Source organism: Chelonia mydas, chromosome 10 (genome assembly GCF_015237465.2).
Source record: "Chelonia mydas isolate rCheMyd1 chromosome 10, rCheMyd1.pri.v2, whole genome shotgun sequence".
NCBI classification, from domain to species: Eukaryota; Metazoa; Chordata; order Testudines; family Cheloniidae; genus Chelonia; species Chelonia mydas.
In genome coordinates this window covers 49,147,659-49,164,307 of record NC_051250.2, presented here as the reverse complement: position 1 = coordinate 49,164,307, position 16,649 = coordinate 49,147,659, and the positions used below count along the sequence as shown (strand labels likewise).

Here is a 16,649-nt window from a genome sequence, read left to right as displayed (position 1 = left end):
CAGACCAATGGTCCATCTAGTACAATAGCCTGTCTTCCAGCAGTGGCTAGTTCCAGAGGGAATGAACAGAACAGTGCAATTATTGAGTGATACATTCCTTGTCGCCAAGCCCTAGCTTCTGAAAGTCAGAGGTATAGGGATACCCAGAGTGTGGGGTTGTGTCCCTGACCACCTTGGCTAATAGCTATCGATGGATCTATGCTCCAAGAACTTACCTAATGATTTTTTGAACCCAGTTATACAAATTCCACAGGTTGACTGTGTATTGTTGTGAATGTTAGAATACTGTATTACTTCCTTGTGTTTGTTTTAAACCTGCTGGTTATTAATTTGGGTGACCCCTAGTTCTTGTGTTATGAGAAAGGGTAAATTACACTTCCCCATTCACTTTCCACTCCATTCATGATTTTATAGACCGGTATCATCTCTCCCCCCTTTAGGCATCTTTCTTCTCAAATGAACATTCCCAGTCTTTTTATTCTCATGTGGAAGCTGTTTCATCCCCCTAATAATTTTTGTTCCCCTTCTCTATACCTTTTCCAATTCTATTCTATCTTTTTTAAGATGGGGTGACCAGAACGTCACACAGCATTAAAGGTGTGGGTGTACCATGGACTTATATAGTGGCATCATGATATTTTCTGTCTTATTATCTCATAATGATTCCTAACATTCTGTTAGTTGTTTTGACTGTAGCTGCACACGAAGCAGATGTTTTCAGAGAATTATCCATGTTGACTCCAAGATCTCATTCTTGATTGGTAACAGTTAATTTAGATCCCATCATTTTGCATGGATACTTAGGATTATGTTTTTCAATGTGCATTACTTTGCACTTATCAACATTGAATTTCATCTGCCAGTTTGTTGTCCAATCATCCACTTCTGTGAGGTCCCTTTGTAACTCTTTGCATCAACTTTGGACTTAACTATCTTGAGTAATTTATTATTGTCTACAGAACTTTGCCACCCCACTGTTCACCCAGTTTTCCAGATGATTTATGAATATGTTGAACAGCACAGATGCCAGTACAGATCCTTCAGGAACCCTACTATTTACCTCTCTCCATTGTGAAAACTGAAGATTTATTCCTACCTGTTGTTTCTTGTCTTCTAAAGTTACGATCTATGAGAGAACCTTCCCTCTTATCCTACGACAGCTTACTTTGTTTAAGAGCCCCAGGTGTGGGGCCTTGTCTAAAGCTTTCTGAAAGTCCAAGTACATTATATCGCCTGGATCTCCCTTGTCCAAATGCTTGTTGACATGCTCAGAGAAATCTGATAGATAGGTGAAGCATGATTTCCCTTTACAAAAACCACACTGACTCTTCCCCAACATACTGTGTTTCTCTATGTGTCTGATAATTCTGTTCTTTACTATAGTTTGGACCAATTTGCCTGGACAGAAGTTAGTCTTACCAGCCTGTAATTGACACGGGCTGCCTCTGGAACTCTTTTTAAAAATTGGCATTACATTAGCTAAACTCCAGTCATCTGGTACACAAGCTGATTTAAGCGATAGGTACATACCACAGTTAGTAGTTATGCAATTTCACATCTGCGTCTCCTCAGCACTCTTGGGTAAATACCACCTGGTTCTGGTGTCTTATTACTGTTTATCAATTTGTTCCAAAACTTCCTCTATTCCTCTATTTGGGACAGTTCTTCAGATTTGTCAACTAAAAAGAATGGCTCAGGTGTGGGAATCTCCCTCACATCTTCTGCAGTGAAGACTGATGCAAATAATTCATTTAGCTTTTCTGCAATGGCCTTATCTTCCTTCAGTGCTTTTTTTGCACCTTGATTGTGCAGTGGCCCCAACTGTTTGGCAGGCTTCCTGTTTCCGATTACTTAAAAAAACTGTTTCTGTTAGCTTTTGCATCTGTAGCAAGTTGCTCTTCAAATTCTTTTTTGGCCTGGCTAATTATACTTTTACACTTGACTTGCCAGAGTTTATCCACCTTTCTATTTTCCTCAGTAGGATTTGACTTCCAATTTTTAAAGAATGCCTTTTTTGCCTTTTACTGCCTCCTTTACTCTGTTGTTTAACCAGGTGGCATTTTTTTGGTCCTCTTACTGTTCTATTTTATTTTTTTATTGATTTGGGGTTTGCCCCTATTATGGTGTTTTTAAATAGTTTCAATGCAGCTTGCAGGCATTTCATTCTGCAGGTATTTCATTCTTTTAATTTCCATTTAGCTGGCTTCTTCATTTTTGTATATTTCCCCTTTTTGAAGTTAAATGCCATATTTTCCCCGCTACAAGCATGTTAAATTCAATTACAATATGGTCGCTATTACTGAACGGTTCAGCTATATTCACCTCTTGGACTAGATCCTGTGCTCCATTTAGGATTAAATCAAAAATTGCCTCTCTCCTTGTGAGTTCCAGGACTAATGATCCAAAAGCAGTCATTAATAGTGTCTAGAAATTTTATCTCTGTATCCTGTTCTAAGATGACATGTTTTCAGTCAGTAAGAGAACAGTTGAAATTTCCTGTTATTATTGGGTTTTCTGTTTTTGTAGCCTCTCCCATCAACCTGAGCATTTCACAATCACCATTACTATTCTGGTCAGGTGGTCGGTAGTATAAGTCTACTGCTATATGCCTATTATTCAAGCCAGGAATTTCTATCCACAGTGATTCTAGGGTAATTTGATTCATTTAAGATTTTTACTATATTTGACTCTATGCTTTCTTTCACATATAACCCCACTCGCACACCAGCACAACTCACCCTGCAATCCCAATATATTTGGTACCCTGGTATTACTGTGTCATTGATTATCATCATTCTGCCAAGTTTCTGTGATGCCTATTATATGAATATCCTCATTTAATACCAAGCACTCAAGTCCACTCATCTTAGCATTTAGACTTCCAGCATTTGTATACAGGTACTTATAAAATTTGTCAATATTTAGTTCTCTGCTTTCATATCATGTAATTGAATGGGACTCTTTTACATTTGACTGATTCTCCTCAGTACCTAGCTGTACTTTATCAACTTCTATCCTTTTCTCTTTGCCAGGATATATATTATCCCCTTTAATAAAACCTGCTCTAAGGGATGTCTCATATGAACATCGTGTGCTCCTCTGCACCTGTGTTGGCTTTCCCCCAGCCCTTAGTTTAAAAACTTCTTTACAACCTTTTTAAATTTACATGCCAGAAATCTGGTTCTGTTTTGGTGTGCGTGGAGCCCATTCTTCCTGTATAGTCTTCTTTCCCCAAAGGTTCCCCAGTTACTAATACACCTAAACCCCTCCTCCCAACACCCTTGTCTCATCCACGCATTGAGACCCTGCAGTTCTGCCTAACTGGCTCTGCACAAGGAACTGGAAGCATTTCAGAGAATGCTACCACAGAGGTCCTGGACCTTAATCTCTTACCTAGCAGCCTAAATGTGGCCTCCAGAACCTCTTTCCTGCCTTTCCCTATGTCATTGGTACCTACGTATACCATGACTACCGGCTTCTCCCCAATACTGCACATAAGTTTATCTAGAGGTCTACAACTTTCACACCTGGCAGACAATTCACTATGCGGTTCTCCTGGTCATCACAAATCTATCTATATTTCTAATAACTGAATCCCCCATTACTATTACCTGTCTCTTCCTAATAATTGGGGTCCTCGCCCCTGGAGGGGTACTTTAGTACGAGACGACAGGGTATCCTCACTGTGAGATAAATAATATTTCCCATCTTCTATGCCACATACACAAAATCCCATTCATCTTGGTATGTAATATCTACAATGATAATCCATTATTCCAGGTCCCTAAATACAGTGTTTGGGCATTTTAACAGAGCTAGTCTTTGGAGATGCAATCAGACCAATGTCACTTGGATACTGTATAATGCACAGGGGGCCGTGATAATGGATTAACCTAAAACATGAAAATGTACTTTCTTGTTATTACTTCTGTTTGATTTGGGGGGCTTGGTGAAGAAATGGCTACATCTTAAACAAGCTGGGAGAATATGCTCAAGGTATTGCAAAATGTGTTTGTGTACTTGGGCATTTCCTGCAGCAAATCCCATAGTTGAGGTTCTGTTCCAGTTTTCATTCTAACTCCCCTTTCCTTATAACCTTTTCAGTTGCTCATAACTTTCCCCGAGCAAACTCCTTTTGGCCTGAAATCTTTTATGATTATTTTAGTCCCAAGATAATTTACTTAAGAATGTTTGAGGAAACTTGGTTCATCCCTTTTTGAATTGTGTGTGGGGGGGAGAAAATATCCCCCTTCCTTACATATTCTGACTGAATTTTGTCCTGGCGTAACTAAAAAATGGCTAGGAACTTCACACTTGGCTCCTTCTTTTATAACCCTCACTGAGCAGATGAAAAGTTTGACAGAATTACTGTAACATAAGGAAATAAGAAGGGAACATAAAAGAACGGTCTAATGCAGAAGTCTAAGCAGTGGTTTGGAAAGCTTTTACACCCAGCTTTTAAACTGACTGAGGGTACAGCTTTTTTTTAGCTTGATGGGAGAAAAATGTGCTGATGTTACAGTATATTCCATAGATATTTTGTATAAAATGCATTACTTATTCTTGTGACATGGAACTAACTCTCCAGAAATATATCTTTCTCAACAAAATTTCACTCCATGTGAAATGAAGCATCAAAACGTTCTCTTCTACTTGAGTGTGTTCTTCTGCCACAATTTATTCCCTGTTCAGACGCAACTCTCTTAGCGGGAGCTCAGGCTAAAAAGCTAATGGATCTAAAAGGGCACCACTTGCCATTTTCAGAATCTTATGTGAGTGCTGTTCCAGTCCTGAACATGTCCATTATAAACACTGGACCTTTACTATTACATTGTGAATATGGAGACTATTACTATTTCCTATTTATTTATCATTTATATAAATGTCAAATTTTAATCTGTATAAAGGAGTTAATAATTTTACTAAACAGGAACTTAAATACACTGCAGCTATTCTTTCTAGTTTCACAGTACTCCATCAAACGGTTAAATGCTTGGGTTTTATGTCAGGTTATTTACAACTTTGTATAAGAAATAAGTCTTTATATTAGTAGTTCAGTTTCTCTTCAAAGTTAGATCTGTATTATTTCTTTGCGCCTATATAAACAAATCCCATGCTGCTAGCATTTAATCAGCAGAATATGTCACCACTCAGGCTCTTCTTCTGTTTTAAGGTCAAGCTATTTTCCCCCCCGTTTTGCTAACTCCACCATTGGCAAGGCTCTAACCTCTAAACAAAGTATGTTGTAAATTTTTCTCTAACATTTATCATGGATCAGAGTACTATTTCTACATTGAAAACAGTATTCAGAATGTATTCACAAGGTTAAAAATGATCATTTTGTTTATCTGAAATGTTTAGTTTCTTAAAATAAAAATGTATGCTTCCAAAAAGAATGGTAATTAGAGAACACAAGAGCTCAGAAATAATATTAGTTTTACTATAACCACATCGCTAGCATTTTCCTTTTTGGGATAGCTTTAGGGTTTTTGGTCTAGCATGGGTATATAACTGATGGGAGAATTTGGCCAAACACAATAATAATCCCAAATATTTCTATCACTTACTACAAAGGATAGTTATAAATTTAGAAGCATATTTAAATATGTAAATGTATTTATCAAACCTGATGCTAACAAGAAATCTAGCTGAACATAGAGGTTCAATATGTTCCTAATTTAAAATTTTAATACATAGGCAAAAATGTGTTAGCCTAAAAGATTTATTAAAAGTTATTTAAGTAGTTGCTTTAATATTTTTTTCTTATAACAGATGAAGAACTAAAGCAGATGAAATTCAGGTATGAGTACAACATATAGAAGTAACAGATATTGGAAAAGATTAACTCCATTACAGCATAAAAAGGTAGGAGTTTGCAATATTCTCAATGGAAAAAATTCAAGGATGCCTTGAGGCTCTTCGGATGTAAGGTTAGCATGTGCCTGGACCAATGTAGTCTATTTTGAAGCAGAGCTACTCTCGAAGGTCTTGTGTGGGTGCCATGAGAAAAGTAGTGAAACTACAGGGAAGGTGAATGTGAACTATTTTCTGGCCTGAACTTATCTACTCCATACAGTGTGTTCATATTTTCTCTTCTTTTTTTGTGAGCTCCAAAACAGTAATATGACATTTCTGCTTAAACATAAAGAATATTACACAAAAATTTTCTAATCTTTTTGAATGTGCTGATTTAGTGCTTTCTCAGGTGAAACAGATTCCCCTTCAAATTTTTTCTTCTGCTTATACTTCTCGGATGAATGTTCAATATGAGCAGATCCTAATTCGGGTTCATAATCATTATTCAACATTGATGCTGAGTTATCTTAGTCATTTCAAAGTTTATTTATTACTCTTTAAATAAATGCATACTTCCTGTGTCTCATTCACAACATAATCTTTTACTCCAGTATTTGTTCACATTTAGCTCTGCGGTCAAAGCTGAAAAGAGGTTTAAAGGTTTGAGCTGGTTCATTCAGAGACTTGTAAATTCGTAATAGCAACAGATGAATATGGTCCTTTGCAAGTTATTTTCACCTGAATGAGGTGTGTACAACTGGATAACCAGCCACTGATTCAGCAACTTACAGAAGCACAGGCCTAACTTTAAGCATGTGAGAAGTCTCAACTACTCATGTGCTTAAAGTATCTTCCTGAATTGGGGCCTCAGTTTCTTAACCCAATCAACTTCAATTTACAAAGCACTAACCTACAGGCCAACACACTGTAACTGTTAATCAGATGAGAAAGTTATCAGACACAAATTCGGACATGCTACAAATCAAACTTATCTATAGAAATACACGTATACTGTGGCATCAAATAATAAGGATCAATGTGCAATGTCTCAAATCCATATATTTGAAAGAAAAAATTGAAATGACTGAAATATTACCTCTTTTATCTTTAGTTCTACATTATCTTTGAAGAGGTCATCATCAAATTTAGATAAAATCTACTACCCTTCCTCCAACTCTCTGACCTACCTGATTACCTCAAAATTGATTAACAAGAATTGTGTCTTTATACATATTGCACCTATATGTTTGTCACTGGTCTCCAGTTTTGTCTAAGACTATTGGAACTTAGGTGCAAAAGGGCTCCCGAAAAACCTTTATATTTGAGCAGGACTTACATATTAAACTTTCCTATTTGCTCAAGGTGTTATTCTATGTAATTATAGATATATTTAACATCTCAAAATGATTGAGGATTTTTAAAAATTTGTAGCTCATGGAAAGGCACATTAATGTTTAGAATGACTACTGATCTTTTTTTAAATAAAACTATGATTTGCAATTCCTTTTGTCTCTATTAACTTGATATTTTGGTGGTGTCTGAACACTACAGATTGCGGGGTTTGGATTAAATAGTTTGACTCACATATAGCATGTAGCCACTGATTCTTTCAAGTATGTGTTGAATTGGTTTGTGTGGATGGGAAATTCTGTACTGGTAGTCATTACTAGCAGTTCAGAAGTAGTATGCTGCAGCTAAGGAACTGGATCTCATTTAAAAAAATCCAAATGTGGATGCTTGGTCAGTTGAAAAACAACACTCCAACAGCTTTCACTACTCTGTATTGTCAAGTGTTTGCACACTGGCTTGATGGACATTAGAGGATCTTTGAAGCATGCCCTTTTCTGCAACTTAATTTGGGTGCTGTATCTGAATGAATGACATATTGCTGAATTTGGGATGGGTTACATGACCTCAGGTTCCATTTTCTGTGTTAAAGGGAAGGTCCTTCAAGACTGTAGGAAGACTGGATAGCTCCTGTCTACTCAATGGGCCTGATTCGCCATGATCTTGTGTAGTAATTTACACCTATACAAAGTAAGTGATAAGAAAGGTCTAAAACTTTACCAGTTCCCATTGCTACAAGGACACATACAGGTAATATATCAATGTAGGCCTCAACTATGTTGAATGATGATTAGGAGAAATCTGTACCTGAAAGAATCCCTTGGAAATGAGATCTTACAGGTACCTAATAAATATTTAAGATAAATCTGGACCAAAGGATGATACAATATTCAAATTCTAATAAAAAGTTGACATTCACAGTTTGAGTCTTCTCTCATTTACACTGGTGTAACTCAATTGACTAGAATGGAGTTACTCTTGACTTAAATTAGCGTAAGTCAGAGGAGAATCAGAATCTTGGTCTTCAAGAATTAAATCTGATTATTGGAAGAGAGTTCTTCCATCACACTTGGAGAGATTCTCTAGAGGCAGTTGTTTCCCAACCAGTGGGCCACAAACCCCAGAGGGTCATAGAAGACAATCAGGTGGGTGGCAAAGCCCTGAAAATTTTATCACAATCTAAAGCAAAGAAAATCTTGCTCTCCCACTCCTCTCAGACCCTTACCCTTTAAGGTCAAGTATTCTCCGTCAACCTCTCAAAACACACACAAATAAATTATACAGCAATATCATTGTTATAAGGGAGACATTTCTGACTTGTACTTTTATAGTAAATGTAATGTGGTTGTGAAAACATTTGAGTTCAAACAAGGGGTCACCAACCAGTAAAAGTTCAGAAACATTGCTCTGTGTGTTATATTATTGAGATGGCAGAAAGAAAACTTTAAGCTGAAAATAAGAAAATACACTCTTCTGCCATGAAAGGTAAATTATCATCTACCAGTAACTAAGTTTAGTCACAGACTTGCAAGACTTTTCATAGTACTCACCTAGATGACATTATTTTTAACTTATATTTTATAATTAGGCTTGGCAGGATTTGATTGTTTTATATGAATGTTTATTTTTAAGCCTTTTTTCCTATATCTACCAATTAAAATTTTCACAGTTGCAAAAAATATTGGGGGTCAGGCAATAATTATTTAATGACGGCAGACAATGAGTCTCAAAAAGTTAAAGCTTTATAACCATTAAAACTTGAATTGTTAACATCACATGTCAAAACATACACCGTAAATAGCCTTAAATCTAACTCTAAGAAGTTCTCAAGCAGCATTTTTCTTACTTTGACTATCTGTAAATTTTGATTATTATGGAGGGAAATACTTTTCCATTAGTTTGTGTGTGTATGTTGAAATTGATGTTTATAAACATTTACCGATAAAAAGCTAATCTTTCCAAGCCTATTTATAATTCTCCCTCTATTTCTATACAATTCCAATAAAACATTATTTTATTTAAGCCTAGTGGAATTGGGCCTGCAGACTAATTTGGGCTGTAGCAGGCTGACACCCCTAGAGAAGTATCAAAATACTTTGGACCCTCAAGGAAGACAGAGAGGAATAGTTAATTGCCTGAGTACGAACACAGAGCAGGCTGTTGTCTTTCTTTCCAAACAGTGCACAGCAGTGCTGAGGGGAGCCACTGCGGGTACGGAGAGAGTTGAATGGCTTACATTCTATGAGGCTGTTATAGGAGAGTTCCCTCACACACTAGGCAAAACAGATGATGGCTCTCAGCAACTGATTAAAGATTTACAGACTTCAGACTTTGTTTTAACTTTTTGTGTGAAATTTAATTCTCATGAAAATGAGAGACTGATAGCCTTGGTTAGAGTCAGACAGAGTAAAGACAGGTGTCATGCAAGCTTATTCATACATCTCTGCCAAAGTAGCTCTATCTTGACTGGCCAAACCCATAATATTCCAGGATTGGGTCTCGGCTGAGAAGAAACTGCCTATTAAGCAGAATCATGCCAAACTCTGTGGTGTTTTTTTTTGACATGGACAAGTGTCCACTAGGGAATAAGCTGAGGCCACCAAGATCATTTTATTTCTGACCTAAGATTAGAACCTAGTCCTCCAGAGACTAGTGGATTAACTCAAGGCTGTGCCCAGCCCCCTTTTTCACCTTAGAATTCTGTCCAACTTCAAGATTCAGTTATGGGCTACATTTTTAAGGCTGGAAAAAGTAGTACTTTTCACCATGTCAGTGCCTAAGTTTATTCTGCAGATGATTCAAAATGACAGAAACCAGAAATCCTTAACTGAATGTAACTACGGTTCATCATCATAAAATCTTTGCTCAGATATGTCAATATCTCACAAAGCACAGGACCCACTTTGGTGTTTTATCAGTGCAGTTAACCTACAAAGCTATTAAAGATCTTGCCTTATTTGAATTACCCATGGTCACTGTCATTTATTGCATTTTAGGCACAGCAGTTTGAAAATTTTCACTCTTTTTAGAGTACATTTTTTGCACCATGTTTTTGTTCATCCACGATGTTACAATACTACAAAAATGTCTTGACAAATTATCTACAAGATGTTCCCCTTTGCTTCCCCAATTGTATCTAGAGTGGAAAACCATTCTTATTGAAGGCCTTTGTCCACTTAAACTCCTCTTGGGTTATGTAAAACTCACTAAGACACTAAAGCTGTCTTTTAATTTGCTCCATTTTAAGCCAATGAGTTCTATTACATGTGGATTATTTCTGGTTTATCAAGACTACAACACACCATATGACTTGTGAACACGTTAAAGTATTCAAGAACATCCGCAATGATTTTTATGATTCCAATTGAAAAAAAAAATTTTTTTTTAGTACCATAAGATTGTAAACAATTCGGCTATAAATAGTCAAATTGGTGTTTAAAGTCCTATGTAAAAAGAACACTATCAATATGAAATCTACGTAGTTTAAAAAAAAATTGAGCTAAAAGTAGTTTGGGGTACTATTTATTTATTTTTTTACCGAGATTTTTACTAATTACAAAAAGAGAGCACCCATCCCATGCGGAAGGTCGCCTTGTTAGACTCTTAAAAAATACAATTCATTCCTAACAGTCTAAAAATCAACTCACCGAGAGCACTACTAGAACCCTAAAAATGCCCCACTGCCAGAGGGCAAGAGGCTCCCTAGTAGTCTAAGCTGGCTGAGCGGCTCCATGTACCCCAACTCACTGCTGTCATAATCTGTATCTAAAAGTTGTCATGGAAGGTATAATATGCAAACTGGTAACACAGTGGCATTAATATTACTGTGTGATGGATACGCAAGTGATATATGAAAATAATAAACATGTACTGGAAATAGGTTATTGAAATGTGTTTGGCCGGTAGGTCTCAAGCACCGTTCCCTAGACAAAGGAATGTGGTCCCATGTGCTTGAATGGTCTCCAGTGGAAAACTGAGCAAGAAGAGACAATGAAGTACATTTACATAAAAGATAAACAAAACCATCAAACTAGTGAGTGGAGGAGATTGCCACTTAACTATCCAGATGGGGGGAGGAGGGAAGAGGAGACTGCAAAAATTAAAATGGCATCAGCTCCCTGGTGGACATAGCAAGTTGAGCACCCAGGAAGCCTGCCTGACTTTGAAAACACAGATAATCGCTGAGGATATAAGCAGAGAGAAAAAGCCATTATGGCATCCTTCACCTGAAGAGCCAAAGAAACCAAGTGCTTTGAGTCCTGTGTTGCATCCTGGCTAAGAACTGGCCAGCCATGCTGGAAGAACAACTGTGGTGAGAAACTGCTTTGAACAAAAGGCTCTAGTTTGTTTAATTAGGTTTTAATCTTAGAAGCATATTTTTACTTTTGTTTGTAACCATTTCTATCTCAATTACTTCTACTTGGTATTACTTAAATATCTGTTCTTTGTAAATAAACTTAATCTTGTTTTATTACACATGCATCTCAGTACAGTATTTCAGACTGAAGGATAAAATCCTCAGCCAAACTAACAGGTGGGTGCTGTGTACTGTTTATTCAAAGGAGCAGCGAACTCGATAAAGTTTTGTGAGTGCTACAGTGAGAGGAGCTGTGCACTGCAGAGGAGATGGTTTTGGGTAAATTCAGGACTGGAAGGGCTGTTGGTGTCACCCTGCAAGGAGTAACCAGGGTGATGGAAGCTGGGCGAGGTCACTGTGCTGTAAGTAGGCTGCTGGTGTCAGCCTCTGAACCAAAGTTACACACCACAGAAGCACTCAGCGTTACAGGGCAGGTGGTGACACAACCCCTTACTGGTCTGGGTGAACTCCCAATGCCTCACAATTACCCCAGCAGCAATGCGACTATAACAAAAAATTAATAATCAACTCCACCAACAAAACCACTGATGGGGTCTCCAACCTCTTTCCTACACCTGTCCTCCAAGCCTCCCTGTCAATTTATGTGGTTTTATAATCCCATTAATCTATTATTAAAAGTTTTGCTCTTCCCTGTTGTTGAAAGACTGGTGCAGACAACAGTGGACACTGACAGACTACAGTAGGGAAACAGAGAAAATTATACACAGAAAGTGCTATCAAATGCACAACATAAACCACCTACAAAAATTAAAGCTTTTTTTTCTTTAAATTCTATTGGTGAAGTAATCTTAGCTGTTACCTGTAAAACAACGGGAAATTATTTTCAGACAAAATTGTGATTTTTAAGTTGACAAAGTCTTTTTAGACACTTGCTACGATACCTGATGCTTCTCTTAGCAGCAGTAACTTCAGTTGGCTCCTCTGGTAGAAATACTGTTTCAGAAGGAGCATGCTGCTTAGAGTTAACTGCTCCCTAGCTCCATTCCTTTTCCCTCACTCATGCAGTGGGTTTCCTTAGCTTTGAGTAAGGGAGAGAGTGAGGTACACTGGCTTTGCACTCCCTTCCATGGGTTAGAGGCCCTTTTGCCCCTTTATTCCACGTCTTTTCCTCTTTTGCATGCTGGCGAACAGCCAGGTGCACAAGGTCCCCAGTAAACAAACATCCTCTTACACAGTTCTAAGAACTGGTATGTATGGAAAACTGATAGTAAATACCAGCTATATTGCGCCTGTCATAATTTAACATTTCAGAATAATAAAGGATGTCAGACACTATGGCTGAAAATTTCAAGGCAGTGCAGGGGATTTAGCCATACATTTTCCACTCAAGATATATCCCCTGCACTGCTATGAAAATCTCAACCTATTCTTGGAAAACATTATGAAGTAAAACTTGGCATAATTAACTTTTACAGTTATGCTTTGCTGCTTCTTCCTCAAGCTCCAGCTAATGCCAAGAAGTGTAAAATAGTAAATAAGTATCTACTAGTAAGTATCATTTCATGCCACAGAAACAATATATTTAATAACATGGTTATTGTGCTTTTTCAGTTACACAACTATTTAAATATTACAAATTTGCAAATATTAATTTAGGAAGATCATGGAAATGAAAGAATTTATCAGCAACTTTGATAAACATGACTGAACATATTCCCCACACATGCAACCAGTATTTGTGCCTGTAAATCACACAGCTAGATGTCAAAATAATCTCACAAAGGACTGGATTAAAAAAAATCAAATGCAAATTTTAAAGGTAGGTTGAGGTTCCTTTAAAAATTTGGGCTTGATTCTCATTTACACTAACGGCCACTTTACACCACTCTGACAATGTGAAGTGGCTTTAAAGTGAGTGTAAATGTAATTTAACACCATTTTACAATTTTATGGCCTTTTTGTTTTTTTTAACTTTATGTTAAATAGTTGAAACAAAGTGTTTACTCTTTGTTTCTTTTAGCATTATATTTATACCAGTGATATTACTGCTGTGTGAAGTGTAATAGTTTTAAGAAAGGAGAAACTCCTCTATTGAAAAGTTCACTGGTCTTTTTTCATTTTCAAATTACAGTTGGTGTTATACTTGTACAAAAGTTTCTGTCAGTTTTGCATTAAAATTTCCACATTAAAAATGCTATTGCTGTGTCCTAGTAGGTAGATGACAATATTCAATGAAAACCGACCCTTTAATATATGCATTCCTATTTTCAACAGATGGTTTATTGTAATCCATCAATGTTATAAATTATATATGAATTTACAATAAAAACATTTTAAATCTAAATGACTTTTCTTGAGCCAATAAATGGGGAGTTTATACCCAGTGACCTAATAACATCATGCTTCAGACTGATAATTTAGAGGTATAAGGCTCTGTATCATATTGCCAATACCCAAAGTGAGTCAGACTTACACAAAAGCAGTTTAAATACATTGTTTGTGTTAATTCCTGTAAGTAATAAAACTAGATTTATGATACAGGCACAACTAGATAGATGAACAGTGCAACTTCCTTTGGAGCCTTTTGATGCAAGATCATGGGTCTAAGGTCTTTAATTTGAAAAGATTTTCCAAATTAAGTATATTCCCTAACTACAATGAATATGCAAAGATTTTTATTCCCCAAACAGTAATGTGAAGGAAGCCAAATCATCTGTCATTTGTGTTAATTTAATTATCAGGCTACATTCAATTATCCAATATAAAATGCAAATGAAGTATATGGTTAACAGCACATACCAATTATGTTCATTATAATAATTAAATCAGACAAAGTAGAAAAGGGAATGAAAATGTAATAAAATATGAGAGGATTTTTTAATTAACAACAATATTTTAATTAGAAACTCTAATCCTATAGTAAGTAGATGATTGGCTTAATCAAAGATAGGGACATTATTTTTATTTTTATTATTATTTTGAGTGCATCTTTAGTATCATGGGACCTGTTTTCTTAAGTTAATAGACTAAATAGTGACAAATAAAGAGAACCAGTTTCACTGACCATACTTTATGCAAAGCAGATGCCTAATAAAGCAATCTTACACTAGCGCATGATTACAGAATTCTTGTCCTGTAAAAATGCAAGCTGTCTAACCCTACAGTAAATAAAAGTTCACGTGCTGATACAAAACAGACAGTGCAGTTTATTCTCGACTAATGATGCTAAAGCATTTAACATATTAAAGGACTGTTTGCTTTTAAAATTTTTTAGTTTCATAACCCATTTCTTTCATTCAGTGATAGCAGTGGCCCTGAAAAAAGCTTTATGAAGATTAAAACAGGATATGAAAAAACAATATTACCAATACAATAAATGTGGGCAATGTCAGAAAGTCATACTAATTTTAAAATAAACTTATCAAATATGCTCCAAACAAAAGAGAATCCCTTTATCCTGATCACTGCTTGCAGCGATTTGGTTGCACAGACCAAAAGTTATTTCGTTATTTAAATCAGGACTCCACTGTATTACTTTTCAAGAGACAACGTCAAGGTTGGCAGACCCAAAATATAACATACCTTACCAATAACATTCTTATTTTAAAATGTCCTCTGCTGAAAAATCTGTCCAGCCTCTAAAATAGGGGCTGCCAAATTCTGAATAATAAGATTGCTGCTTCTTTGTCCCACTCATCATACTGGGTTTTGTGTCTGTGCTTGTAGGCATACATGTGAATGTACACAGACACACTGTAATATACCACGCTATTTGTCTGCCTTGTGTTGTTCTTGTGAGTAAGCAGGTAATTGAAATTTACAAGAGATAATAGGGGACTAAGAATCTACAGAGGAAAAGACTTGTTTAAACTACAAACAAACCACAACAAACATTTATTTGACTGCAGGAGCAATCAGAAGGCTGATATGAAATATCCCAGTCAATGGTCCCTTAAAATGTGCTTGATGAATATACAAACACAGTTACCAGGATATAAGGCAGGGGCGGGCAAACTTTTTGGCCCAAGGGCCGCATCGGGTTTGGGAACTTTTATGGAGGGCCTGTTAGGGGAGGCTGTGCCTCCCCAAACAGCCAGGTGTGGCCTGCCTCCCCCTCCACCTCCCCCCCCCCCACTTCTCACCCCCTGACGCCGTCCTCCCCACCCCCGAACTCCTGCCCCATCCAACCTCCCCGTTCTCTGACAGCCCCCCACCCCAGGACCCCTGCCCCATCCACTCCCCCCTGCTCCCTGTCCTCTGACTCCCCCGCGCCGCCCCATCCAACCCCCCTCCTTCCTGACTGCCCCCCGGGACTCCTGCCCCCATTCAAGCCCCTGTTCCCCGCCCCCTGACTGCCCCGACCTCCATCCACACCCTCACCCCCTGACCACCACCCCCAAACCTCCTTGCCATCTATCCACCCCCCCACTCCCTGCCCCCTTACAGCGCTTCCTGGAGCAATGGTGGCTGGCGGCGCTACAGCCGCGCCGCTTGGCTGGAGCCAGCCATGCCACTGCACAGCACAGAGCACTGGGTCAGGCCGGGCTCTGCAACTGCACTGCCCCAGGAGCTCGCAGCCCTGCCGCCCAGAGCACTGCGCCAGCGGTGCAGTGAGCTGAGGCTGCGGTGGAGGAGGAACAGTTGGGGAGGGGCCAGGGACTAGCCTCCCGGGCCAGAAGCTCAGGGCAGGGCAGGAGGGTCCCGTGGGCCGGATGTGGCGAGCGGGCCGTAGTCTGCCCACCTCTGATCTAAGGAATATTTGTTGTCTTCAGTGAAATCTGGGATACATGCTTTGACTTCTTGGAGCACAGAATCATAGAACTGGAACAGACCTTGAGAGGCCTTCTAGTCCAGTTCCCTGCACTCAAAGCAGGACTAAGTATTATCTAGACCAGTGGTTCTCAAAGCTGGTCTGCCGCTCGTTCAGGGAAAGCCCCTGGCGCGCCGGACCAGTTTGTTTATCAGCCACGTCCGCAACTTCAGCCGATCGCAGCTCCCACTGGCTGCGGTTCGCTGCTCCAGGCCAATGGGGGCTGCGGGAAGCGGCACGGGCCAAGTGACATGCTGGCTGCCCTTCCCACAGCCCCCATTGGCCTGGAGCAGCAAAACGCGGCCAGTGGGAGCCGCAATTGGCCGAACCTGAGGACGCGGCAGGTAAACAATCCGGTCCGGCCTGCCAGGGGCTTTC

General features: G+C 38.4%; 1 protein-coding gene and 1 long non-coding RNA gene across 14 annotated transcripts in view; both read right to left on the bottom strand.

The window, feature by feature from the left end:
• Window positions 1–16,649, bottom strand: part of SCAPER (S-phase cyclin A associated protein in the ER) — a 356,135-nt gene that overhangs the window by 12,199 nt on the left and 327,287 nt on the right. The window lies entirely within an intron of this gene.
• Window positions 2,135–9,885, bottom strand: LOC122461980. The gene is made up of 4 exons (XR_006284292.1): window positions 9,876–9,885; window positions 8,120–8,125; window positions 3,334–3,339; window positions 2,135–2,677 (listed from the first exon to the last, which is right to left on the bottom strand). It is a non-coding gene; the product is annotated as an uncharacterized LOC122461980 (long non-coding RNA).